General features: G+C 55.9%; 1 protein-coding gene across 1 annotated transcript in view; it reads right to left on the bottom strand.

The window, feature by feature from the left end:
- LOC137371810 (unconventional myosin-X-like) overlaps positions 1-26069 on the bottom strand; it is a 518005-nt gene that overhangs the window by 329356 nt on the left and 162580 nt on the right. The gene's annotated exons all lie outside the window — the stretch shown is intronic.

The raw sequence follows: 26069 nt of genomic DNA, 5'->3' as shown, positions 1-26069 counted from the left end.
AAGAGCCGACCTGATTGGATGCAGCGTTGGCGGGTGATAAATCAGTGGGGGAAGAGCCGACCTGATTGGATGCAGCGTTGGCGGGTGATAAATCAGAGGGGGAAGAGCCGACGTGATTGGATGCAGCGCTGGCGGGTGATAAAGAAGAGGGGGAAGAGCCGACCTGATTGGATGCAGCGTTGGCGGGTGATAAATCAGAGGGGGAAGAGCCGACGTGATTGGATGCAGCGTTGGCGGGTGATAAATAAGAGGGGGAAGAGCCGACGTGATTGGATGCAGGGTTGGCGGGTGATAAATCAGAGCAGGGGAAGAGCCGACCTGATTGGATGCAGCGTTGGCGGGTGATAAATCAGAGGGGGAAGAGCCGACCTGATTGGATGCAGTGTTCGCGGGTGATAAATCAGAGCGGGGGAAGAGCCGACCTGATTGGATGCAGTGTTGGCGGGTGATAAATCAGAGGGGGAAGAGCCGACCTGATTGGATGCAGCGTTGGCGGGTGATAAATCAGAGGGGGAAGAGCCGAGCTGATTGGATGCAGCGTTGGCGGGTGATAAATCAGAGGGGGAAGAGCCGACCTGATTGGATGCAGTGTTGGCAGGTGATAAATCAGAGGGGGAAGAGCCGACCTGATTGGATGCAGCGTTGGCGGGTGATAAATCAGAGGGGGAAGAGCTGACCTGATTGGATGCAGCGTTGGCGGGTGATAAATCAGAGCGGGGGAAGAGCCGACCTGATTGGATGCAGCGTTGGCGGGTGATAAATCAGAGGGGGAAGAGCTGACCTGATTGGATGCAGTGTTGGCAGGTGATAAATCAGAGGGGGAAGAGCCGACCTGATTGGATGCAGCGTTGGCGGGTGATAAATCAGAGGGGGAAGAGCCGACCTGATTGGATGCAGCATTGGCGGGTGATAAATCAGAGGGGGAAGAGCTGACCTGATTGGATGCAGTGTTGGCAGGTGATAAATCAGAGGGGGAAGAGCCGACCTGATTGGATGCAGCGTTGGCGGGTGATAAATCAGAGGGGGAAGAGCCGACCTGATTGGATGCAGCATTGGCGGGTGATAAATCAGAGGGGGAAGAGCTGACCTGATTGGATGCAGCATTGGCGGGTGATAAATCAGAGGGGGAAGAGCTGACCTGATTGGATGCAGCGTTGGCGGGTGATAAATCAGAGGGGGAAGAGCTGACCTGATTGGATGCAGCGTTGGCGGGTGATAAATCAGAGCGGGGGAAGAGCCGACCTGATTGGATGCAGCGTTGGCGGGTGATAAATCAGAGGGGGAAGAGCCGACCTGATTGGATGCAGCGTTGGCGGGTGATAAATCAGAGGGGGAAGAGCTGACCTGATTGGATGCAGCGTTGGCGGGTGATAAATCAGAGGGGGAAGAGCTGACCTGATTGGATGCAGTGTTGGCGGGTGATAAATCAGAGCGGGGGAACAGCCGACGTGATTGGATGCAGCGTTGGCGGGTGATTAATCAGAGGGGGAAGAGCCGACCTCATTGGATCCAGCGTTGGCGGGTGATAAATCGGAGCGGAGGAAGAGCCGACCTGATTGGATGCAGCGTTGGCAGGTGATAAATCAGAGGGGGAAGAGCCGACCTGATTGGATGCAGCGTTGGCGGGTGATAAATCAGAGGGGGAAGAGCCGACCTGATTGGATGCAGCGTTGGCGTGTGATAAATCAGAGCAGGGGAAGAGCCGACCTGATTGGATGCAGTGTTGGCGGGTGATAAATCAGAGGGGGAAGAGCCGACCTGATTGGATGCAGTGTTGGCGGGTGATAAATAAGAGGGGGAAGAGCCGACCTGATTGGATGCAGGGTTGGCGGGTGATAAATAAGAGGGGGAAGAGCCGACCTGATTGGATGCAGCGTTGGCGGGTGATAAATCAGAGGGGGAAGAGCCGACCTGATTGGATGCAGCGTTGGCGGGTGATAAATCAGAGGGGGAAGAGCCGACCTGATTGGATGCTGTGTTGGCGGGTGATAAATCAGAGGGGGAAGAGCCGACCTGATTGGATGCAGCGCTGGCGGGTGACAAATCAGAGGGGGAAGAGCCGACCTGATTGGATGAAGCGTTGGCGGGTGATAAATCAGAGCGGAGGAAGAGCCGACCTGATTGGATGCAGTGTTGGCGGGTGATAAATAAGAGGGGGAGGAACCGACCTGATTGGATGCAGCGTTGGCGGGTGATAAATCAGAGCGGAGGAAGAGCCGACCTGATTGGATGCAGTGTTGGCGGGTGATAAATAAGAGGGGGAGGAACCGACCTGATTGGATGCAGTGTTGGCAGGTGATAAATCAGAGGGGGAAGAGCAGACCTGATTGGATGCAGGGTTGGCGGGTGATTATTCAAAGGGGGAAGAGCCGACCTGATTGGATGCAGCGTTGGCGGGTGATAAATCAGAGGGGGAAGAGCCGACCTGATTGGATGCAGCGTTGGCGGGTGATAAATCAGATGGGGATGAGCCAACCTGATTGGATGCAGCGTTGGCGGGTGATAAATCAGAGCGGAGGAAGAGCCGACCTGATTGGATGCAGTGTTGGCGGGTGATAAATAAGAGGGGGAGGAACCGACCTGATTGGATGCAGTGTTGGCAGGTGATAAATCAGAGGGGGAAGAGCAGACCTGATTGGATGCAGGGTTGGCGGGTGATTATTCAAAGGGGGAAGAGCCGACCTGATTGGATGCAGCGTTGGCGGGTGATAAATCAGAGGGGGAAGAGCCGACCTGATTGGATGCAGCGTTGGCGGGTGATAAATCAGAGGGGGAAGAGCCGACCTGATTGGATGCAGCGTTGGCGGGTGATAAATCAGAGGGGGAAGAGCCGACCTGATTGGATGCAGCATTGGCGGGTGATAAATCAGAGGGGGAAGAGCAGACCTGATTGGATGCAGCGTTGGCGGGTGATAAATCAGAGGGGGAAGAGCCGACCTGATTGGATGCAGCGTTGGCGGGTGATAAATCAGAGGGGGAAGAGCTGACCTGATTGGATGCAGCGTTGGCGGGTGATAAATCAGAGCGGGGGAAGAGCCGACCTGATTGGATGCAGCGTTGGCAGGTGATAAATCAGAAGGGGAAGAGCCGACCTGATTGGATGCAGCGTTGGCGGGTGATAAATCAGAGGGGGAAGAGCCGACCTGATTGGATGCAGCGTAGGCGGGTGATAAATCAGAGCAGGGGAAGAGCCGACCTGATTGGATGCAGTGTTGGCGGGTGATAAATCAGAGGGGGAAGAGCCGACCTGATTGGATGCAGTGTTGGCGGGTGATAAATAAGAGGGGGAAGAGCCGACCTGATTGGATGCAGGGTTGGCGGGTGATAAATAAGAGGGGGAAGAACCGACCTGATTGGATGCAGCGTTGGCGGGTGATAAATCAGAGGGGGAAGAGCCGACCTGATTGGATGCAGCGTTGGCGGGTGATAAATCAGAGGGGGAAGAGCTGACCTGATTGGATGCAGCGTTGGCGGGTGATAAATCAGAGCGGGGGAAGAGCCGACCTGATTGGATGCAGCGTTGGCAGGTGATAAATCAGATGGGGAAGAGCCGACCTGATTGGATGCAGCGTTGGCGGGTGATAAATCAGAGGGGGAAGAGCCGACCTGATTGGATGCAGCGTTGGCGGGTGATAAATCAGAGCAGGGGAAGAGCCGACCTGATTGGATGCAGTGTTGGCGGGTGATAAATCAGAGGGGGAAGAGCAGACCTGATTGGATGCAGTGTTGGCGGGTGATAAATAAGAGGGGGAAGAGCCGACCTGATTGATGCAGGGTTGGCGGGTGATAAATAAGAGGGGGAAGAGCCGACCTGATTGGATGCAGCGTTGGCGGGTGATAAATCAGAGGGGGAAGAGCCGACCTGATTGGATGCAGCGTTGGCGGGTGATAAATCAGAGGGGGAAGAGCCGACCTGATTGGATGCTGTGTTGGCGGGTGATAAATCAGAGGGGGAAGAGCCGACCTGATTGGATGCAGCGCTGGCGGGTGACAAATCAGAGGGGGAAGAGCCGACCTGATTGGATGAAGCGTTGGCGGGTGATAAATCAGAGCGCAGGAAGAGCCGACCTGATTGGATGCAGTGTTGGCGGGTGATAAATAAGAGGGGGAGGAACCGACCTGATTGGATGCAGCGTTGGCGGGTGATAAATCAGAGCGGAGGAAGAGCCGACCTGATTGGATGCAGTGTTGGCGGGTGATAAATAAGAGGGGGAGGAACCGACCTGATTGGATGCAGTGTTGGCAGGTGATAAATCAGAGGGGGAAGAGCAGACCTGATTGGATCCAGCGTTGGCGGGTGATTATTCAAAGGGGGAAGAGCCGACCTGATTGGATGCAGCGTTGGCGGGTGATAAATCAGAGGGGGAAGAGCCGACCTGATTGGATGCAGCATTGGCAGGTGATAAATCAGAGGGGGAAGAGCAGACCTGATTGGATGCAGCGTTGGCAGGTGATAAATCAGAGGGGGAAGAGCCGACCTGATTGGATGCAGCGTTGGCAGGTGATAAATCAGAGGGGGAAGAGCCGACCTGATTGGATGCAGCGTTGGCGGGTGATAAATCAGAGGGGGAAGAGCTGACCTGATTGGATGCAGTGTTGGTGGGTGATAAATCAGAGGGGGAAGAGCTGACCTGATTGGATGCAGTGTTGGCGGGTGATAAATCAGAGGGGGAAGAGCCGACCTGATTGGATGCAGCGTTGGCGGGTGATTAATCAGAGGGGGAAGAGCAGACGTGATTGGATGCAGCGTTGGCGGGTGATAAATAAGAGGGGGAAGAGCCGACGTGATTGGATGCAGCGTTGGCGGGTGATAAATCAGAGTGGGGGAAGAGCCGACCTGATTGGATGCACCGTTGGTGGGTGATAAATCAGAGGGGGAAGAGCCGACCTGATTGGATGCAGCGTCGGCGGGTGATAAATCAGAGGGGGAAGAGCCGACCTGATTGGATGCAGCGCTGGCGGGTGATAAATCAGAGGGGGAAGAGCCAACCTGATTGGATGCAGCGTTGGCGGGTGATAAATCAGAGGGGGAAGAGCCGACCTGATTGGATGCAGCGTTGGCGGGTGATAAATCAGAGGGGGAAGAGCCGACCTGATTGGATGCAGCGTTGGCGGGTGATCAATCAGAGGGGGAAGAGCCGACGTGATTGGATGCAGCATTGGCGGGTGATAAATCAGAGCAGGGGAAGAGCCGACCTGATTGGATGCAGCATTGGCGGGTGATAAATCAGAGGGGGAAGAGCCGACCTGATTGGATGCAGTGTTGGCGGGTGATAAATCAGAGCGGGGGAAGAGCCGACCTGATTGGATGCAGCGTTGGCGGGTGATAAATCAGAGGGGGAAGAGCTGACCTGATTGGATGCAGCGTTGGCGGGTGATAAATCAGAGCGGGGGAAGAGCCGACCTGATTGGATGCAGCGTTGGCGGGTGATAAATCAGAGGGGGAAGAGCTGACCTGGTTAGATGCAGCGTTGGCGGGTGATAAATCAGAGGGGGAAGAGCTGACCTGATTGGATGCAGCGTTGGCGGGTGATAAATCAGAGGGGGAAGAGCCGACCTGATTAGATGCAGCGTTGGCGGGTGATAAATCAGAGGGGGAAGAGCCGACCTGATTGGATGCAGCATTGGCGGGTGATAAATCAGAGGGGGAAGAGCCGACCTGATTGGATGCAGTGTTGGCGGGTGATAAATCAGAGGGGGAAGAGCCGACCTGATTGGATGCAGTGTTGGCGGGTGATAAATCAGAGCGGGGGAAGAGCCGACCTGATTGGATGCAGCATTGGCGGGTGATAAATCAGAGGGGGAAGAGCCGACCTGATTGGATGCAGTGTTGGCGGGTGATAAATCAGAGCGGGGGAAGAGCCGACCTGATTGAATGCAGCGTTGGCGGGTGATAAATCAGAGGGGGAAGAGCTGACCTGATTGGATGCAGCGTTGGCGGGTGATAAATCAGAGCGGGGGAAGAGCCGACCTGATTGGATGCAGCGTTGGCGGGTGATAAATCAGAGGGGGAAGAGCTGACCTGATTGGATGCAGCGTTGGCGGGTGATAAATCAGAGGGGGAAGAGCCGACCTGATTGGATGCAGCGTTGGCGGGTGATAAATCAGAGGGGGAAGAGCCGACCTGATTGGATGCAGCGTTGGCGGGTGATCAATCAGAGGGGGAAGAGCCGACCTGATTGGATGCAGCGTTGGCGGGTGATAAATCAGAGGGGGAAGAGCCGACCTGATTGGATGCAGCGTTGGCGGGTGATAAATCAGAGGGGGAATAGCTGACCTGATTGGATGCAGCGTTGGCGGGTGATAAATCAGAGGGGGAAGAGCTGACCTGATTGGATGCAGCGATGGCGGGTGATAAATCAGAGGGGGAAGAGCTGACCTGATTGGATGCAGCGTTGGCGGGTGATAAATCAGAGCGGGGGAAGAGCCGACCTGATTGGATGCAGCGTTGGCAGGTGATAAATCAGAGGGGGAAGAGCCGACCTGATTGGATGCAGCGTTGGCGGGTGATAAATCAGAGGGGGAAGAGCCGACCTGATTGGATGCAGCGTTGGCGGGTGATAAATCAGAGGGGGAAGAGCCGACCTGATTGGATGCAGCGTTGGCGGGTGATAAATCAGAGGGGGAAGAGCCGACCTGATTGGATGCAGCGTTGGCGGGTGATAAATCAGAGGGGGAAGAGCTGACCTGATTGGATGCAGCGTTGGCGGGTGATAAATCAGAGGGGGAAGAGCTGACCTGATTGGATGCAGCGTTGGCGGGTGATAAATCAGAGGGGGAAGAGCCGACCTGATTGGATGCAGCGTTGGTGGGTGATAAATCAGAGGGGGAAGAGCTGACCTGATTGGATGCAGTGTTGGCGGGTGATAAATCAGAGGGGGAAGAGCCGACCTGATTGGATGCAGCGTTGGCGGGTGATTAATCAGAGGGGGAAGAGCAGACGTGATTGGATGCAGCGTTGGCGGGTGATAAATAAGAGGGGGAAGAGCCGACGTGATTGGATGCAGCGTTGGCGGGTGATAAATCAGAGTGGGGGAAGAGCCGACCTGATTGGATGCAGCGTTGGTGGGTGATAAATCAGAGGGGGAAGAGCCGACCTGATTGGATGCAGCGTCGGCGGGTGATAAATCAGAGGGGGAAGAGCCGACCTGATTGGATGCAGCGCTGGCGGGTGATAAATCAGAGGGGGAATAGCCAACCTGATTGGATGCAGCGTCGGCGGGTGATAAATCAGAGGGGGAAGAGCCGACCTGATTGGATGCAGCGTTGGCGGGTGATAAATCAGAGGGGGAAGAGCCGACCTGATTGGATGCAGCGTTGGCGGGTGATCAATCAGAGGGGGAAGAGCCGACGTGATTGGATGCAGCATTGGCGGGTGATAAATCAGAGCAGGGGAAGAGCCAACCTGATTGGATGCAGCATTGGCGGGTGATAAATCAGAGGGGGAAGAGCCGACCTGATTGGATGCAGTGTTGGCGGGTGATAAATCAGAGCGGGGGAAGAGCCGACCTGATTGGATGCAGCGTTGGCGGGTGATAAATCAGAGGGGGAAGAGCCGACCTGATTGGATGCAGCGTTGGCGGGTGATAAATCAGAGCGGGGGAAGAGCCGACCTGATTGGATGCAGCGTTGGCGGGTGATAAATCAGAGGGGGAAGAGCTGACCTGGTTAGATGCAGCGTTGGTGGGTGATAAATCAGAGGGGGAAGAGCCGACCTGATTGGATGCAGCGTTGGCGGGTGATAAATCAGAGGGGGAAGAGCCGACCTGATTAGATGCAGCGTTGGCGGGTGATAAATCAGAGGGGGAAGAGCCGACCTGATTGGATGCAGCATTGGCGGGTGATAAATCAGAGGGGGAAGAGCCGACCTGATTGGATGCAGTGTTGGCGGGTGATAAATCAGAGGGGGAAGAGCCGACCTGATTGGATGCAGTGTTGGCGGGTGATAAATCAGAGCGGGGGAAGAGCCGACCTGATTGGATGCAGCATTGGCGGGTGATAAATCAGAGGGGGAAGAGCCGACCTGATTGGATGCAGTGTTGGCGGGTGATAAATCAGAGCGGGGGAAGAGCCGACCTGATTGGATGCAGCGTTGGCGGGTGATAAATCAGAGGGGGAAGAGCTGACCTGATTGGATGCAGCGTTGGCGGGTGATAAATCAGAGCGGGGGAAGAGCCGACCTGATTGGATGCAGCGTTGGCGGGTGATAAATCAGAGGGGGAAGAGCCGACCTGATTGGATGCAGCGTTGGCGGGTGATAAATCAGAGGGGGAAGAGCCGACCTGATTGGATGCAGCGTTGGCGGGTGATAAATCAGAGGGGGAAGAGCCGACCTGATTGGATGCAGCGTTGGCGGGTGATCAATCAGAGGGGGAAGAGCCGACCTGATTGGATGCAGCGTTGGCGGGTGATAAATCAGAGGGGGAAGAGCCGACCTGATTGGATGCAGCGTTGGCGGGTGATAAATCAGAGGGGGAAGAGCTGACCTGATTGGATGCAGCGTTGGCGGGTGATAAATCAGAGGGGGAAGAGCTGACCTGATTGGATGCAGCGATGGCGGGTGATAAATCAGAGGGGGAAGAGCTGACCTGATTGGATGCAGCGTTGGCGGGTGATAAATCAGAGCGGGGGAAGAGCCGACCTGATTGGATGCAGCGTTGGCAGGTGATAAATCAGAGGGGGAAGAGCCGACCTGATTGGATGCAGCGTTGGCGGGTGATAAATCAGAGGGGGAAGAGCCGACCTGATTGGATGCAGCGTTGGCGGGTGATAAATCAGAGGGGGAAGAGCCGACCTGATTGGATGCAGCGTTGGCGGGTGATAAATCAGAGGGGGAAGAGCCGACCTGATTGGATGCAGCGTTGGCGGGTGATAAATCAGAGGGGGAAGAGCTGACCTGATTGGATGCAGCGTTGGCGGGTGATAAATCAGAGGGGGAAGAGCTGACCTGATTGGATGCAGCGTTGGCGGGTGATAAATCAGAGGGGGAAGAGCTGACCTGATTGGATGCAGCGTTGGCGGGTGATAAATCAGAGCGGGGGAAGAGCCGACCTGATTGGATGCACCGTTGGCGGGTGATAAATCAGAGGGGGAAGAGCCGACCTGATTGGATGCAGCGTTGGCGGGTGATAAATCAGAGGGGGAAGAGCCGACCTGATTGGATGCAGCGTTGGCGGGTGATAAATCAGAGCGGGGGAAGAGCCGACCTGATTGGATGCAGCGTTGGCGGGTGATAAATCAGAGGGGGAAGCGCCGACCTGATTGGATGCAGCATTGGTGGGTGATAAATCAGAGGGGGAAGAGCCGACCTGATTGGATGCAGCGTTGGCGGGTGATAAATCAGAGGGGGAAGAGCCGACCTGATTGGATGCAGCGTTGGCAGGTGATAAATCAGAGGGGGAAGAGCAGACCTGATTGGATGCAGCGTTGGCAGGTGATAAATCAGAGGGGGAAGAGCCGACCTGATTGGATGCAGCGCTGGCGGGTGATAAATCAGAGGGGGAAGAGCTGACCTGATTGGATGCAGCGTTGGCGGGTGATAAATCAGAGGGGGAAGAGCTGACCTGATTGGATGCAGCGTTGGCGGGTGATAAATCAGAGCGGGGGAAGAGCCGACCTGATTGGATGCAGCTTTGGCGGGTGATAAATCAGAGGGGGAAGAGCTGACCTGATTGGATGCAGCGTTGGCGGGTGATAAATCAGAGGGGGAAGAGCCGACCTGATTGGATGCAGCGTTGGCGGGTGAGAAATCAGAGGGGGAAGAGCTGACCTGATTGGATGCAGCGTTGGCGGGTGATAAATTAGAGCAGGGGAAGAGCCGACCTGATTGGATGCAGCATTGGCGGGTGATAAATCAGAGGGGGAAGAGCCGACCTGATTGGATGCAGTGTTGGCGGGTGATAAATCAGAGCGGGGGAAGAGCCGACCTGATTGGATGCAGCATTGGCGGGTGATAAATCAGAGGGGGAAGAGCCGACCTGATTGGATGCAGCATTGGCGGGTGATAAATCAGAGGGGGAAGAGCCGACCTGATTGGATGCAGCGTTGGCGGGTGATAAATCAGAGGGGGAAGAGCTGACCTGATTGGATGCAGCGTTGGCGGGTGATAAATCAGAGGGGGAAGAGCCGACCTGATTGGATGCAGTGTTGGCGGGTGATAAATCAGAGCGGGGGAAGAGCCGACCTGATTGGATGCAGCATTGGCGGGTGATAAATCAGAGGGGGAAGAGCCGACCTGATTGGATGCAGTGTTGGCGGGTGATAAATCAGAGCGGGGGAAGAGCCGACCTGATTGGATGCAGCATTGGCGGGTGATAAATCAGAGGGGGAAGAGCCGACCTGATTGGATGCAGTGTTGGCGGGTGATAAATCAGAGCGGGGGAAGAGCCGACCTGATTGGATGCAGCGTTGGCGGGTGATAAATCAGAGGGGGAAGAGCTGACCTGATTGGATGCAGCGTTGGCGGGTGATAAATCAGAGGGGGAAGAGCTGACCTGATTGGATGCAGCGTTGGCGGGTGATAAATCAGAGGGGGAATAGCTGACCTGATTGGATGCAGCGTTGGCGGGTGATAAATCAGAGGGGGAAGAGCTGACCTGATTGGATGCAGCGATGGCGGGTGATAAATCAGAGGGGGAAGAGCTGACCTGATTGGATGCAGCGTTGGCGGGTGATAAATCAGAGCGGGGGAAGAGCCGACCTGATTGGATGCAGCGTTGGCAGGTGATAAATCAGAGGGGGAAGAGCCGACCTGATTGGATGCAGCGTTGGCGGGTGATAAATCAGAGGGGGAAGAGCCGACCTGATTGGATGCAGCGTTGGCGGGTGATAAATCAGAGGGGGAAGAGCCGACCTGATTGGATGCAGCGTTGGCGGGTGATAAATCAGAGGGGGAAGAGCCGACCTGATTGGATGCAGCGTTGGCGGGTGATAAATCAGAGGGGGAAGAGCTGACCTGATTGGATGCAGCGTTGGCGGGTGATAAATCAGAGGGGGAAGAGCTGACCTGATTGGATGCAGCGTTGGCGGGTGATAAATCAGAGGGGGAAGAGCCGACCTGATTGGATGCAGCGTTGGTGGGTGATAAATCAGAGGGGGAAGAGCTGACCTGATTGGATGCAGTGTTGGCGGGTGATAAATCAGAGGGGGAAGAGCCGACCTGATTGGATGCAGCGTTGGCGGGTGATTAATCAGAGGGGGAAGAGCAGACGTGATTGGATGCAGCGTTGGCGGGTGATAAATAAGAGGGGGAAGAGCCGACGTGATTGGATGCAGCGTTGGCGGGTGATAAATCAGAGTGGGGGAAGAACCGACCTGATTGGATGCAGCGTTGGTGGGTGATAAATCAGAGGGGGAAGAGCCGACCTGATTGGATGCAGCGTCGGCGGGTGATAAATCAGAGGGGGAAGAGCCGACCTGATTGGATGCAGCGCTGGCGGGTGATAAATCAGAGGGGGAATAGCCAACCTGATTGGATGCAGCGTCGGCGGGTGATAAATCAGAGGGGGAAGAGCCGACCTGATTGGATGCAGCGTTGGCGGGTGATAAATCAGAGGGGGAAGAGCCGACCTGATTGGATGCAGCGTTGGCGGGTGATCAATCAGAGGGGGAAGAGCCGACGTGATTGGATGCAGCATTGGCGGGTGATAAATCAGAGCAGGGGAAGAGCCAACCTGATTGGATGCAGCATTGGCGGGTGATAAATCAGAGGGGGAAGAGCCGACCTGATTGGATGCAGTGTTGGCGGGTGATAAATCAGAGCGGGGGAAGAGCCGACCTGATTGGATGCAGCGTTGGCGGGTGATAAATCAGAGGGGGAAGAGCCGACCTGATTGGATGCAGCGTTGGCGGGTGATAAATCAGAGCGGGGGAAGAGCCGACCTGATTGGATGCAGCGTTGGCGGGTGATAAATCAGAGGGGGAAGAGCTGACCTGGTTAGATGCAGCGTTGGCGGGTGATAAATCAGAGGGGGAAGAGCCGACCTGATTGGATGCAGCGTTGGCGGGTGATAAATCAGAGGGGGAAGAGCCGACCTGATTAGATGCAGCGTTGGCGGGTGATAAATCAGAGGGGGAAGAGCCGACCTGATTGGATGCAGCATTGGCGGGTGATAAATCAGAGGGGGAAGAGCCGACCTGATTGGATGCAGTGTTGGCGGGTGATAAATCAGAGGGGGAAGAGCCGACCTGATTGGATGCAGTGTTGGCGGGTGATAAATCAGAGCGGGGGAAGAGCCGACCTGATTGGATGCAGCATTCGCGGGTGATAAATCAGAGGGGGAAGAGCCGACCTGATTGGATGCAGTGTTGGCGGGTGATAAATCAGAGCGGGGGAAGAGCCGACCTGATTGGATGCAGCGTTGGCGGGTGATAAATCAGAGGGGGAAGAGCTGACCTGATTGGATGCAGCGTTGGCGGGTGATAAATCAGAGCGGGGGAAGAGCCGACCTGATTGGATGCAGCGTTGGCGGGTGATAAATCAGAGGGGGAAGAGCCGACCTGATTGGATGCAGCGTTGGCGGGTGATAAATCAGAGGGGGAAGAGCCGACCTGATTGGATGCAGCGTTGGCGGGTGATAAATCAGAGGGGGAAGAGCCGACCTGATTGGATGCAGCGTTGGCGGGTGATCAATCAGAGGGGGAAGAGCCGACCTGATTGGATGCAGCGTTGGCGGGTGATAAATCAGAGGGGGAAGAGCCGACCTGATTGGATGCAGCGTTGGCGGGTGATAAATCAGAGGGGGAAGAGCCGACCTGATTGGATGCAGCGTTGGCGGGTGATAAATCAGAGGGGGAAGAGCTGACCTGATTGGATGCAGCGATGGCGGGTGATAAATCAGAGGGGGAAGAGCTGACCTGATTGGATGCAGCGTTGGCGGGTGATAAATCAGAGCGGGGGAAGAGCCGACCTGATTGGATGCAGCGTTGGCAGGTGATAAATCAGAGGGGGAAGAGCCGACCTGATTGGATGCAGCGTTGGCGGGTGATAAATCAGAGGGGGAAGAGCCGACCTGATTGGATGCAGCGTTGGCGGGTGATAAATCAGAGGGGGAAGAGCCGACCTGATTGGATGCAGCGTTGGCGGGTGATAAATCAGAGGGGGAAGAGCCGACCTGATTGGATGCAGCGTTGGCGGGTGATAAATCAGAGGGGGAAGAGCTGACCTGATTGGATGCAGCGTTGGCGGGTGATAAATCAGAGGGGGAAGAGCTGACCTGATTGGATGCAGCGTTGGCGGGTGATAAATCAGAGGGGGAAGAGCTGACCTGATTGGATGCAGCGTTGGCGGGTGATAAATCAGAGCGGGGGAAGAGCCGACCTGATTGGATGCAGCGTTGGCGGGTGATAAATCAGAGGGGGAAGAGCCGACCTGATTGGATGCAGCGTTGGCGGGTGATAAATCAGAGGGGGAAGAGCCGACCTGATTGGATGCAGCGTTGGCGGGTGATAAATCAGAGCGGGGGAAGAGCCGACCTGATTGGATGCAGCGTTGGCGGGTGATAAATCAGAGGGGGAAGCGCCGACCTGATTGGATGCAGCGTTGGTGGGTGATAAATCAGAGGGGGAAGAGCCGACCTGATTGGATGCAGCGTTGGCGGGTGATAAATCAGAGGGGGAAGAGCCGACCTGATTGGATGCAGCGTTGGCAGGTGATAAATCAGAGGGGGAAGAGCAGACCTGATTGGATGCAGCGTTGGCAGGTGATAAATCAGAGGGGGAAGAGCCGACCTGATTGGATGCAGCGCTGGCGGGTGATAAATCAGAGGGGGAAGAGCTGACCTGATTGGATGCAGCGTTGGCGGGTGATAAATCAGAGGGGGAAGAGCTGACCTGATTGGATGCAGCGTTGGCGGGTGATAAATCAGAGCGGGGGAAGAGCCGACCTGATTGGATGCAGCTTTGGCGGGTGATAAATCAGAGGGGGAAGAGCTGACCTGATTGGATGCAGCGTTGGCGGGTGATAAATCAGAGGGGGAAGAGCCGACCTGATTGGATGCAGCGTTGGCGGGTGATAAATCAGAGGGGGAAGAGCTGACCTGATTGGATGCAGCGTTGGCGGGTGATAAATTAGAGCAGGGGAAGAGCCGACCTGATTGGATGCAGCATTGGCGGGTGATAAATCAGAGGGGGAAGAGCCGAAGTGATTGGATGCAGTGTTGGCGGGTGATAAATCAGAGCGGGGGAAGAGCCGACCTGATTGGATGCAGCATTGGCGGGTGATAAATCAGAGGGGGAAGAGCCGACCTGATTGGATGCAGCATTGGCGGGTGATAAATCAGAGGGGGAAGAGCCGACCTGATTGGATGCAGCGTTGGCGGGTGATAAATCAGAGGGGGAAGAGCTGACCTGATTGGATGCAGCGTTGGCGGGTGATAAATCAGAGGGGGAAGAGCCGACCTGATTGGATGCAGTGTTGGCGGGTGATAAATCAGAGAGGGGGAAGAGCCGACCTGATTGGATGCAGCATTGGCGGGTGATAAATCAGAGGGGGAAGAGCCGACCTGATTGGATGCAGTGTTGGCGGGTGATAAATCAGAGCGGGGGAAGAGCCGACCTGATTGGATGCAGCATTGGCGGGTGATAAATCAGAGGGGGAAGAGCCGACCTGATTGGATGCAGTGTTGGCGGGTGATAAATCAGAGCGGGGGAAGAGCCGACCTGATTGGATGCAGCGTTGGCGGGTGATAAATCAGAGGGGGAAGAGCTGACCTGATTGGATGCAGCGTTGGCGGGTGATAAATCAGAGGGGGAAGAGCCGACCTGATTGGATGCAGCGTTGGCGGGTGATAAATCAGAGGGGGAAGAGCTGACCTGATTGGATGCAGCGTTGGCGGGTGATAAATCAGAGGGGGAAGAGCCGACCTGATTGGATGCAGTGTTGGCGGGTGATAAATCAGAGCGGGGGAAGAGCCGACCTGATTGGATGCAGCATTGGCGGGTGATAAATCAGAGGGGGAAGAGCCGACCTGATTGGATGCAGTGTTGGCGGGTGATAAATCAGAGCGGGGGAAGAGCCGACCTGATTGGATGCAGCGTTGGCGGGTGATAAATCAGAGGGGGAAGAGCTGACCTGATTGGATGCAGCATTGGCGGGTGATAAATCAGAGCGGGGGAAGAGCCGACCTGATTGGATGCAGCGTTGGCGTGTGATAAATCAGAGGGGGAAGAGCTGACCTGATTGGATGCAGCGTTGGCGGGTGATAAATCAGAGGGGGAAGAGCCGACCTGATTGGATGCAGCGTTGGCGGGTGATAAATCAGAGGGGGAAGAGCCGACCTGATTGGATGCAGCGTTGGCGGGTGATAAATCAGAGGGGGAAGAGCTGACCTGATTGGATGCAGCGTTGGCGGGTGATAAATCAGAGGGGGAAGAGCTGACCTGATTGGATGCAGCGTTGGCGGGTGATAAATCAGAGGGGGAAGAGCCGACCTGATTGGATGCAGCGTTGGCGGGTGATAAATCAGAGCGGGGGAAGAGCCGACCTGATTGGATGCAGCGTTGGCGGGTGATAAATCAGAGGGGGAAGAGCCGACCTGATTGGATGCAGCGTTGGCGGGTGATAAATCAGAGGGGGAAGAGCCGACCTGATTGGATGCAGCGTTGGCGGGTGATAAATCAGAGCGGGGGAAGAGCCGACCTGATTGGATGCAGCGTTGGCGGGTGATAAATCAGAGGGGGAAGCGACGACCTGATTGGATGCAGCGTTGGTGGGTGATAGATCAGAGGGGGAAGAGCCGACCTGATTGGATGCAGCGTTGACAGGTGATAAATCAGAGGGGGAAGAGCCGACCTGATTGGATGCAGCGTTGGCAGGTGATAAATCAGAGGGGGAAGAGCAGACCTGATTGGATGCAGCGTTGGCAGGTGATAAATCAGAGGGGGAAGAGCCGACCTGATTGGATGCAGCGCTGGCGGGTGATAAATCAGAGGGGGAAGAGCTGACCTGATTGGATGCAGCGTTGGCGGGTGATAAATCAGAGGGGGAAGAGCTGACCTGATTGGATGCAGCGTTGGCGGGTGATAAATCAGAGCGGGGGAAGAGCCGACCTGATTGGATGCAGCGTTGGCGGGTGATAAATCAGAGGGGGAAGAGCTGACCTGATTGGATGCAGCGTTGGCGGGTGATAAATCAGAGGGGGAAGAGCTGACCTGATTGGATGCAGCGTTGGCGGGTGATAAATTAGAGCAGGGGAAGAGCCGACCTGATTGGATGCAGCATTGGCGGGTGATAAATCAGAGGGGGAAGAGCCGACCTGATTGGATGCAGTGTTGGCGGGTGATAAATCAGAGAGGGGGAAGAGCCGACCTGATTGGATGCAGCATTGGCGGGTGATAAATCAGAGGGGGAAGAGCCGACCTGATTGGATGCAGTGTTGGCGGGTGATAAATCAGAGCGGGGGAAGAGCCGACCTGATTGGATGCAGCGTTGGCGGGTGATAAATCAGAGGGGGAAGAGCTGACCTGATTGGATGCAGCGTTGGCGGGTGATAAATCAGAGGGGGAAGAGCCGACCTGATTGGATGCAGCGTTGGCGGGTGATAAATCAGAGGGGGAAGCGCCGACCTGATTGGATGCAGCGTTGGTGGGTGATAAATCAGAGGGGGAAGAGCCGACCTGATTGGATGCAGCGTTGGCGGGTGATAAATCAGAGGGGGAAGAGCAGACCTGATTGGATGCAGCGTTGGCAGGTGATAAATCAGAGGGGGAAGAGCCGACCTGATTGGATGCAGCGTTGGCGGGTGATAAATCAGAGGGGGAAGAGCTGACCTGATTGGATGCAGTGTTGGTGGGTGATAAATCAGAGGGGGAAGAGCCGACCTGATTGGATGCAGCGTTGGCGGGTGATTAATCAGAGGGGGAAGAGCCGACGTGATTGGATGCAGCGTTGGCGGGTGATAAATAAGAGGGGTAAGAGCCGACGTGATTGGATGCAGCGTTGGCGGGTGATAAATCAGAGCGGGGGAAGAGCCGACCTGATTGGATGCAGCGTTGGCGGGTGATAAATCAGAGGGGGAAGAGCCGACCTGATTGGATGCAGCGTTGGCGGGTGATAAATCAGAGGGGGAAGAGCCGACCTGATTGGATGCAGCGTTGGCGGGTGATAAATCAGAGGGGGAAGAGCCGACCTGATTGGATGCAGCGTTGGCAGGTGATAAATCAGAGGGGGAAGAGCCAACCTGATTGGATGCAGCGTTGGCGGGTGATAAATCAGAGGGGGAAGAGCCGACCTGATTGGATGCAACGTTGGCGGGTGACAAATCAGAGGGGGAAGAGCCGACCTGATTGGATGCAGCGTTGGCGGGTGATAAATCAGAGGGGGAAGAGCTGACCTGATTGGATGCAGTGTTGGCAGGTGATAAATCAGAGGGGGAAGAGCCGACCTGATTGGATGCAGCGTTGGCGGGTGATAAATCAGAGGGGGAAGAGCCGACCTGATTGGATGCAGCGTTGGCGGGTGATAAATCAGAGGGGGAAGAGCCGACCTGATTGGATGCAGCGTTGGCGGGTGATAAATCAGAGGGGGAAGAGCCGACCTGATTGGATGCAGCGTTGGCGGGTGATAAATCAGAGGGGGAAGAGCCGACCTGATTGGATGCAGCGTTGGCGGGTTATAAATCAGAGGGGGAAGAGCCGACCTGATTGGATGCAGCGTTGGCGGGTGATAAATCAGAGGGGGAAGAGCCGACCTGATTGGATGCAGCGTTGGCGGGTGATAAATCAGAGGGGGAAGAGCTGACCTGATTGGATGCAGCGTTGGCGGGTGATAAATCAGAGGGGGAAGAGCCGACCTGATTGGATGCAGCGTTGGCGGGTGATAAATCAGAGGGGGAAGAGCTGACCTGATTGGATGAAGTGTTGGCGGGTGATAAATCAGAGCGGGGGAAGAGCCGACCTGATTGGATGCAGCGTTGGCGGGTGATAAATCAGAGGCGGAAGAGCCGAACTGATTGGATGCAGCGTTGGCGGGTGATAAATTAGAGGGGGAAGAGCTGACCTGATTGGATGCAGCGTTGGCGGGTGATAAATCAGAGGGGGAAGAGCTGACCTGATTGGATGCAGTGTTGGCGGGTGATAAATCAGAGCGGGGGAAGAGCCGACGTGATTGGATGCAGCGTTGGCGGGTGATTAATCAGAGGGGGAAGAGCCGACCTGATTGGATGCTGTGTTGACGGGTGATAAATCAGAGGGGGAAGAGCCGACCTGATTGGATGCAGCATTGGCGGGTGATAAATCAGAGCAGGGGAAGAGCCGACCTGATTGGATGCAGTGTTGGCGGGTGATAAATCAGAGGGGGAAGATCCGACCTGATTGGATGCTGTGTTGGCGGGTGATAAATCAGAGGGGGAAGAGCCGACCTGATTGGATGCAGCGTTGGCGGGTGATTAATCAGAGGGGGAAGAGCCGACGTGATTGGATGCAGCGTTGGCGGGTGAGAAATAAGAGGGGGAAGAGCCGACGTGATTGGATGCAGCGTTGGCGGGTGATAAATCAGAGGGGGAAGAGCCGACCTGATTGGATGCAGCGTTGGCGGGTGATGAATCAGAGCGGGGGAAGAGCCGACCTGATTGGATGCAGTGTTGGCGGGTGATAAATAAGAGGCGGAGGAAACGACCTGATTGGATGCAGTGTTGGCGGGTGATCAATCAGAGGGGGAAGAGCTGACCTGATTGGATGCAGTGTTGGTGGGTGATAAATCAGAGGGGGAAGAGCCGACCTGATTGGATGCAGCGTTGGCGGGTGATTAATCAGAGGGGGAAGAGCCGACGTGATTGGATGCAGCGTTGGCGGGTGATAAATCAGAGGGGGGGAAGAGCCAACCTGATTGGATGCAGCGTTGGCGGGTGCGAAATCAGAGGGGGAAGAGCCGACCTGATTGGATGCAGCGTTGGCGGGTGATAAATCAGAGCGGGGGAAGAGCCGACCTGATTGGATGCAGCGTTGGCGGGTGATAAATCAGAGGGGGAAGAGCTGACCTGATTGGATGCAGTGTTGGCAGGTGATAAATCAGAGGGGGAAGAGCCGACCTGATTGGATGCAGCGTTGGCGGGTGATAAATCAGAGGGGGAAGAGCCGACCTGATTGGATGCAGCGTTGGCGGGTGATAAATCAGAGGGGGAAGAGCCGACCTGATTGGATGCAGCGTTGGCGGGTGATAAATCAGAGGGGGAAGAGCTGACCTGATTGGATGCAGCGTTGGCGGGTGATAAATCAGAGGGGGAAGAGCCGACCTGATTGGATGCAGCGTTGGCGGGTGATAAATCAGAGGGGGAAGAGCTGACCTGATTGGATGCAGCGTTGGCGGGTGATAAATCAGAGCGGGGGAAGAGCCGACCTGATTGGATGCAGCTTTGGCGGGTGATTCATCAGAGGGGGAAGAGCCGACGTGATTGGATGCAGCGTTGGCGGGTGATAAATCAGAGGGGGAAGAGCCGACCTGATTGGATGCAGCGTTGGCGGGTGATAAATCAGAGGGGGAAGAGCTGACCTGATTGGATGCAGTGTTGGTGGGTGATAAATCAGAGGGGGAAGAGCCGACCTGATTGGATGCAGCGTTGGCGGGTGATAAATCAGAGCGGGGGAAGAGCCGACCTGATTGGATGCAGTGTTGGCGGGTGATAAATAAGAGGCGGAGGAACCGACCTGATTGGATGCAGTGTTGGCGGGTGATAAATCAGAGCGGGGGAAGAGCCGACCTGATTGGATGCAGCGTTGGCGGGTGATAAATCAGAGCGGGGGAAGAGCCGACCTGATTGGATGCAGCGTTGGCGGGTGATAAATCAGAGGGGGAAGAGCCGACCTGATTGGATGCAGCGTTGGCGGGTGATAAATCAGAGCGGGGGAAGAGCCGACCTGATTGGATGCAGTGTTGGCGGGTGATAAATAAGAGGCGGAGGAACCGACCTGATTGGATGCAGTGTTGGCGGGTGATAAATCAGAGGGGGAAGAGCTGACCTGATTGGATGCAGTGTTGGTGGGTGATAAATCAGAGGGGGAAGAGCCGACGTGATTGGATGCAGCGTTGGCGGGTGAGAAATAAGAGGGGGAAGAGCCGACGTGATTGGATGCAGCGTTGGCGGGTGATTAATCAGAGGGGGAAGAGCCGACGTGATTGGATGCAGCGTTGGCGGGTGAGAAATAAGAGGGGGAAGAGCCGACGTGATTGGATGCAGCGTTGGCGGGTGAGAAATAAGAGGGGGAAGAGCCGACGTGATTGGATGCAGCGTTGGCGGGTGATAAATCAGAGCGGGGGAAGAGCCGACCTGATTGGATGCAGCGTTGGCGGGTGATAAATCAGAGGGGGAAGAGCCGACCTGATTGGATGCAGCGTTGGCGGGTGATAAATCAGAGCGGGGGAAGAGCCGACCTGATTGGATGCAGCGTTGGCGGGTGATGAATCAGAGGGGGAAGAGCCGACCTGATTGGATGCAGCGTTGGCGGGTGATAAATCAGAGGGGGAAGAGCTGACCTGATTGGATGCAGCGTTGGCGGGTGATAAATCAGAGGGGGAAGAGCCGACCTGATTGGATGCAGTGTTGGCGGGTGATAAATCAGAGCGGGGGAAGAGCCGACCTGATTGGATGCAGCATTGGCGGGTGATAAATCAGAGGGGGAAGAGCCGACCTGATTGGATGCAGTGTTGGCGGGTGATAAATCAGAGCGGGGGAAGAGCCGACCTGATTGGATGCAGCGTTGGCGGGTGATAAATCAGAGGGGGAAGAGCTGACCTGATTGGATGCAGCGTTGGCGGGTGATAAATCAGAGCGGGGGAAGAGCCGACCTGATTGGATGCAGCGTTGGCGTGTGATAAATCAGAGGGGGAAGAGCTGACCTGATTGGATGCAGCGTTGGCGGGTGATAAATCAGAGGGGGAAGAGCCGACCTGATTGGATGCAGCGTTGGCGGGTGATAAATCAGAGGGGGAAGAGCCGACCTGATTGGATGCAGCGTTGGCGGGTGATAAATCAGAGGGGGAAGAGCTGACCTGATTGGATGCAGCGTTGGCGGGTGATAAATCAGAGGGGGAAGAGCTGACCTGATTGGATGCAGCGTTGGCGGGTGATAAATCAGAGGGGGAAGAGCCGACCTGATTGGATGCAGCGTTGGCGGGTGATAAATCAGAGCGGGGGAAGAGCCGACCTGATTGGATGCAGCGTTGGCGGGTGATAAATCAGAGGGGGAAGAGCCGACCTGATTGGATGCAGCGTTGGCGGGTGATAAATCAGAGGGGGAAGAGCCGACCTGATTGGATGCAGCGTTGGCGGGTGATAAATCAGAGCGGGGGAAGAGCCGACCTGATTGGATGCAGCGTTGGCGGGTGATAAATCAGAGGGGGAAGCGCCGACCTGATTGGATGCAGCGTTGGTGGGTGATAAATCAGAGGGGGAAGAGCCGACCTGATTGGATGCAGCGTTGACGGGTGATAAATCAGAGGGGGAAGAGCCGACCTGATTGGATGCAGCGTTGGCAGGTGATAAATCAGAGGGGGAAGAGCAGACCTGATTGGATGCAGCGTTGGCAGGTGATAAATCAGAGGGGGAAGAGCCGACCTGATTGGATGCAGCGCTGGCGGGTGATAAATCAGAGGGGGAAGAGCTGACCTGATTGGATGCAGCGTTGGCGGGTGATAAATCAGAGCGGGGGAAGAGCCGACCTGATTGGATGCAGCGTTGGCGGGTGATAAATCAGAGGGGGAAGAGCCGACCTGATTGGATGCAGCGTTGGCGGGTGATAAATCAGAGGGGGAAGAGCCGACCTGATTGGATGCAGCGTTGGCGGGTGATAAATCAGAGCGGGGGAAGAGCCGACCTGATTGGATGCAGCGTTGGCGGGTGATAAATCAGAGGGGGAAGAGCTGACCTGATTGGATGCAGCGTTGGCGGGTGATAAATCAGAGGGGGAAGAGCCGACCTGATTGGATGCAGCGTTGGCGGGTGATAAATCAGAGGGGGAAGAGCTGACCTGATTGGATGCAGCGTTGGCGGGTGATAAATTAGAGCAGGGGAAGAGCCGACCTGATTGGATGCAGCATTGGCGGGTGATAAATCAGAGGGGGAAGAGCCGACCTGATTGGATGCAGTGTTGGCGGGTGATAAATCAGAGAGGGGGAAGAGCCGACCTGATTGGATGCAGCATTGGCGGGTGATAAATCAGAGGGGGAAGAGCCGACCTGATTGGATGCAGTGTTGGTGGGTGATAAATCAGAGGGGGAAGAGCCGACCTGATTGGATGCAGCGTTGGCGGGTGATAAATCAGAGCGGGGGAAGAGCCGACCTGATTGGATGCAGTGTTGGCGGGTGATAAATAAGAGGCGGAGGAACCGACCTGATTGGATGCAGTGTTGGCGGGTGATAAATCAGAGCGGGGGAAGAGCCGACCTGATTGGATGCAGCGTTGGCGGGTGATAAATCAGAGCGGGGGAAGAGCCGACCTGATTGGATGCAGCGTTGGCGGGTGATAAATCAGAGGGGGAAGAGCCGACCTGATTGGATGCAGCGTTGGCGGGTGATAAATCAGAGCGGGGGAAGAGCCGACCTGATTGGATGCAGTGTTGGCGGGTGATAAATAAGAGGCGGAGGAACCGACCTGATTGGATGCAGTGTTGGCGGGTGATAAATCAGAGGGGGAAGAGCTGACCTGATTGGATGCAGTGTTGGTGGGTGATAAATCAGAGGGGGAAGAGCCGACGTGATTGGATGCAGCGTTGGCGGGTGAGAAATAAGAGGGGGAAGAGCCGACGTGATTGGATGCAGCGTTGGCGGGTGATTAATCAGAGGGGGAAGAGCCGACGTGATTGGATGCAGCGTTGGCGGGTGAGAAATAAGAGGGGGAAGAGCCGACGTGATTGGATGCAGCGTTGGCGGGTGAGAAATAAGAGGGGGAAGAGCCGACGTGATTGGATGCAGCGTTGGCGGGTGATAAATCAGAGCGGGGGAAGAGCCGACCTGATTGGATGCAGCGTTGGCGGGTGATAAATCAGAGGGGGAAGAGCCGACCTGATTGGATGCAGCGTTGGCGGGTGATAAATCAGAGCGGGGGAAGAGCCGACCTGATTGGATGCAGCGTTGGCGGGTGATGAATCAGAGGGGGAAGAGCCGACCTGATTGGATGCAGCGTTGGCGGGTGATAAATCAGAGGGGGAAGAGCTGACCTGATTGGATGCAGCGTTGGCGGGTGATAAATCAGAGGGGGAAGAGCCGACCTGATTGGATGCAGTGTTGGCGGGTGATAAATCAGAGCGGGGGAAGAGCCGACCTGATTGGATGCAGCATTGGCGGGTGATAAATCAGAGGGGGAAGAGCCGACCTGATTGGATGCAGTGTTGGCGGGTGATAAATCAGAGCGGGGGAAGAGCCGACCTGATTGGATGCAGCGTTGGCGGGTGATAAATCAGAGGGGGAAGAGCTGACCTGATTGGATGCAGCGTTGGCGGGTGATAAATCAGAGCGGGGGAAGAGCCGACCTGATTGGATACAGCGTTGGCGTGTGATAAATCAGAGGGGGAAGAGCTGACCTGATTGGATGCAGCGTTGGCGGGTGATAAATCAGAGGGGGAAGAGCCGACCTGATTGGATGCAGCGTTGGCGGGTGATAAATCAGAGGGGGAAGAGCCGACCTGATTGGATGCAGCGTTGGCGGGTGATAAATCAGAGGGGGAAGAGCTGACCTGATTGGATGCAGCGTTGGCGGGTGATAAATCAGAGGGGGAAGAGCTGACCTGATTGGATGCAGCGTTGGCGGGTGATAAATCAGAGGGGGAAGAGCCGACCTGATTGGATGCAGCGTTGGCGGGTGATAAATCAGAGCGGGGGAAGAGCCGACCTGATTGGATGCAGCGTTGGCGGGTGATAAATCAGAGGGGGAAGAGCCGACCTGATTGGATGCAGCGTTGGCGGGTGATAAATCAGAGGGGGAAGAGCCGACCTGATTGGATGCAGCGTTGGCGGGTGATAAATCAGAGCGGGGGAAGAGCCGACCTGATTGGATGCAGCGTTGGCGGGTGATAAATCAGAGGGGGAAGCGCCGACCTGATTGGATGCAGCGTTGGTGGGTGATAAATCAGAGGGGGAAGAGCCGACCTGATTGGATGCAGCGTTGACGGGTGATAAATCAGAGGGGGAAGAGCCGACCTGATTGGATGCAGCGTTGGCAGGTGATAAATCAGAGGGGGAAGAGCAGACCTGATTGGATGCAGCGTTGGCAGGTGATAAATCAGAGGGGGAAGAGCCGACCTGATTGGATGCAGCGCTGGCGGGTGATAAATCAGAGGGGGAAGAGCTGACCTGATTGGATGCAGCGTTGGCGGGTGATAAATCAGAGCGGGGGAAGAGCCGACCTGATTGGATGCAGCGTTGGCGGGTGATAAATCAGAGGGGGAAGAGCCGACCTGATTGGATGCAGCGTTGGCGGGTGATAAATCAGAGGGGGAAGAGCCGACCTGATTGGATGCAGCGTTGGCGGGTGATAAATCAGAGCGGGGGAAGAGCCGACCTGATTGGATGCAGCGTTGGCGGGTGATAAATCAGAGGGGGAAGAGCTGACCTGATTGGATGCAGCGTTGGCGGGTGATAAATCAGAGGGGGAAGAGCCGACCTGATTGGATGCAGCGTTGGCGGGTGATAAATCAGAGGGGGAAGAGCTGACCTGATTGGATGCAGCGTTGGCGGGTGATAAATTAGAGCAGGGGAAGAGCCGACCTGATTGGATGCAGCATTGGCGGGTGATAAATCAGAGGGGGAAGAGCCGACCTGATTGGATGCAGTGTTGGCGGGTGATAAATCAGAGAGGGGGAAGAGCCGACCTGATTGGATGCAGCATTGGCGGGTGATAAATCAGAGGGGGAAGAGCCGACCTGATTGGATGCAGTGTTGGCGGGTGATAAATCAGAGCGGGGGAAGAGCCGACCTGATTGGATGCAGCGTTGGCGGGTGATAAATCAGAGGGGGAAGAGCTGACCTGATTGGATGCAGCGTTGGCGGGTGATAAATCAGAGGGGGAAGAGCCGACCTGATTGGATGCAGCGTTGGCGGGTGATAAATCAGAGGGGGAAGAGCTGACCTGATTGGATGCAGCGTTGGCGGGTGATAAATCAGAGGGGGAAGAGCTGACCTGATTGGATGCAGCGTTGGCGGGTGATAAATCAGAGGGGGAAGAGCTGACCTGATTGGATGCAGCGTTGGCGGGTGATAAATCAGAGCGGGGGAAGAGCCGACCTGATTGGATGCAGCGTTGGCGGGTGATAAATCAGAGGGGGAAGAGCCGACCTGATTGGATGCAGCGTTGGCGGGTGATAAATCAGAGGGGGAAGAGCCGACCTGATTGGATGCAGCGTTGACGGGTGATAAATCAGAGGGGGAAGAGCTGACCTGATTGGATGCAGCGTTGGCGGTTGATAAATCAGAGCGGGGGAAGAGCCGACCTGATTGGATGCAGCGTTGGCGGGTGATAAATCAGAGGGGGAAGCGCCGACCTGATTGGATGCAGCGTTGGTGGGTGATAAATCAGAGGGGGAAGAGCCGACCTGATTGGATGCAGCGTTGGCGGGTGAAAAATCAGAGGGGGAAGAGCAGACCTGATTGGATGCAGCGTTGGCAGGTGATAAATCAGAGGGGGAAGAGCCGACCTGATTGGATGCAGCGTTGGCGGGTGATAAATCAGAGGGGGAAGAGCTGACCTGATTGGATGCAGTGTTGGTGGGTGATAAATCAGAGGGGGAAGAGCCGACCTGATTGGATGCAGCGTTGGCGGGTGATTAATCAGAGGGGGAAGAGCCGACGTGATTGGATGCAGCGTTGGCGGGTGATAAATAAGAGGGGTAAGAGCCGACGTGATTGGATGCAGCGTTGGCGGGTGATAAATCAGAGCGGGGGAAGAGCCGACCTGATTGGATGCAGCGTTGGCGGGTGATAAATCAGAGGGGGAAGAGCCGACCTGATTGGATGCAGCGTTGGCGGGTGATAAATCAGAGGGGGAAGAGCCGACCTGATTGGATGCAGCGTTGGCGGGTGATAAATCAGAGGGGGAAGAGCCGACCTGATTGGATGCAGCGTTGGCAGGTGATAAATCAGAGG

The sequence above is a fragment of the Heterodontus francisci genome, chromosome 7 (genome assembly GCF_036365525.1).
Source record: "Heterodontus francisci isolate sHetFra1 chromosome 7, sHetFra1.hap1, whole genome shotgun sequence".
Lineage (NCBI taxonomy): Eukaryota > Metazoa > Chordata > Chondrichthyes > Heterodontiformes > Heterodontidae > Heterodontus > Heterodontus francisci.
The sequence above is the reverse complement of the archived record's forward strand: the minus strand, read 5'-3'. Positions and strand labels throughout refer to the sequence as shown.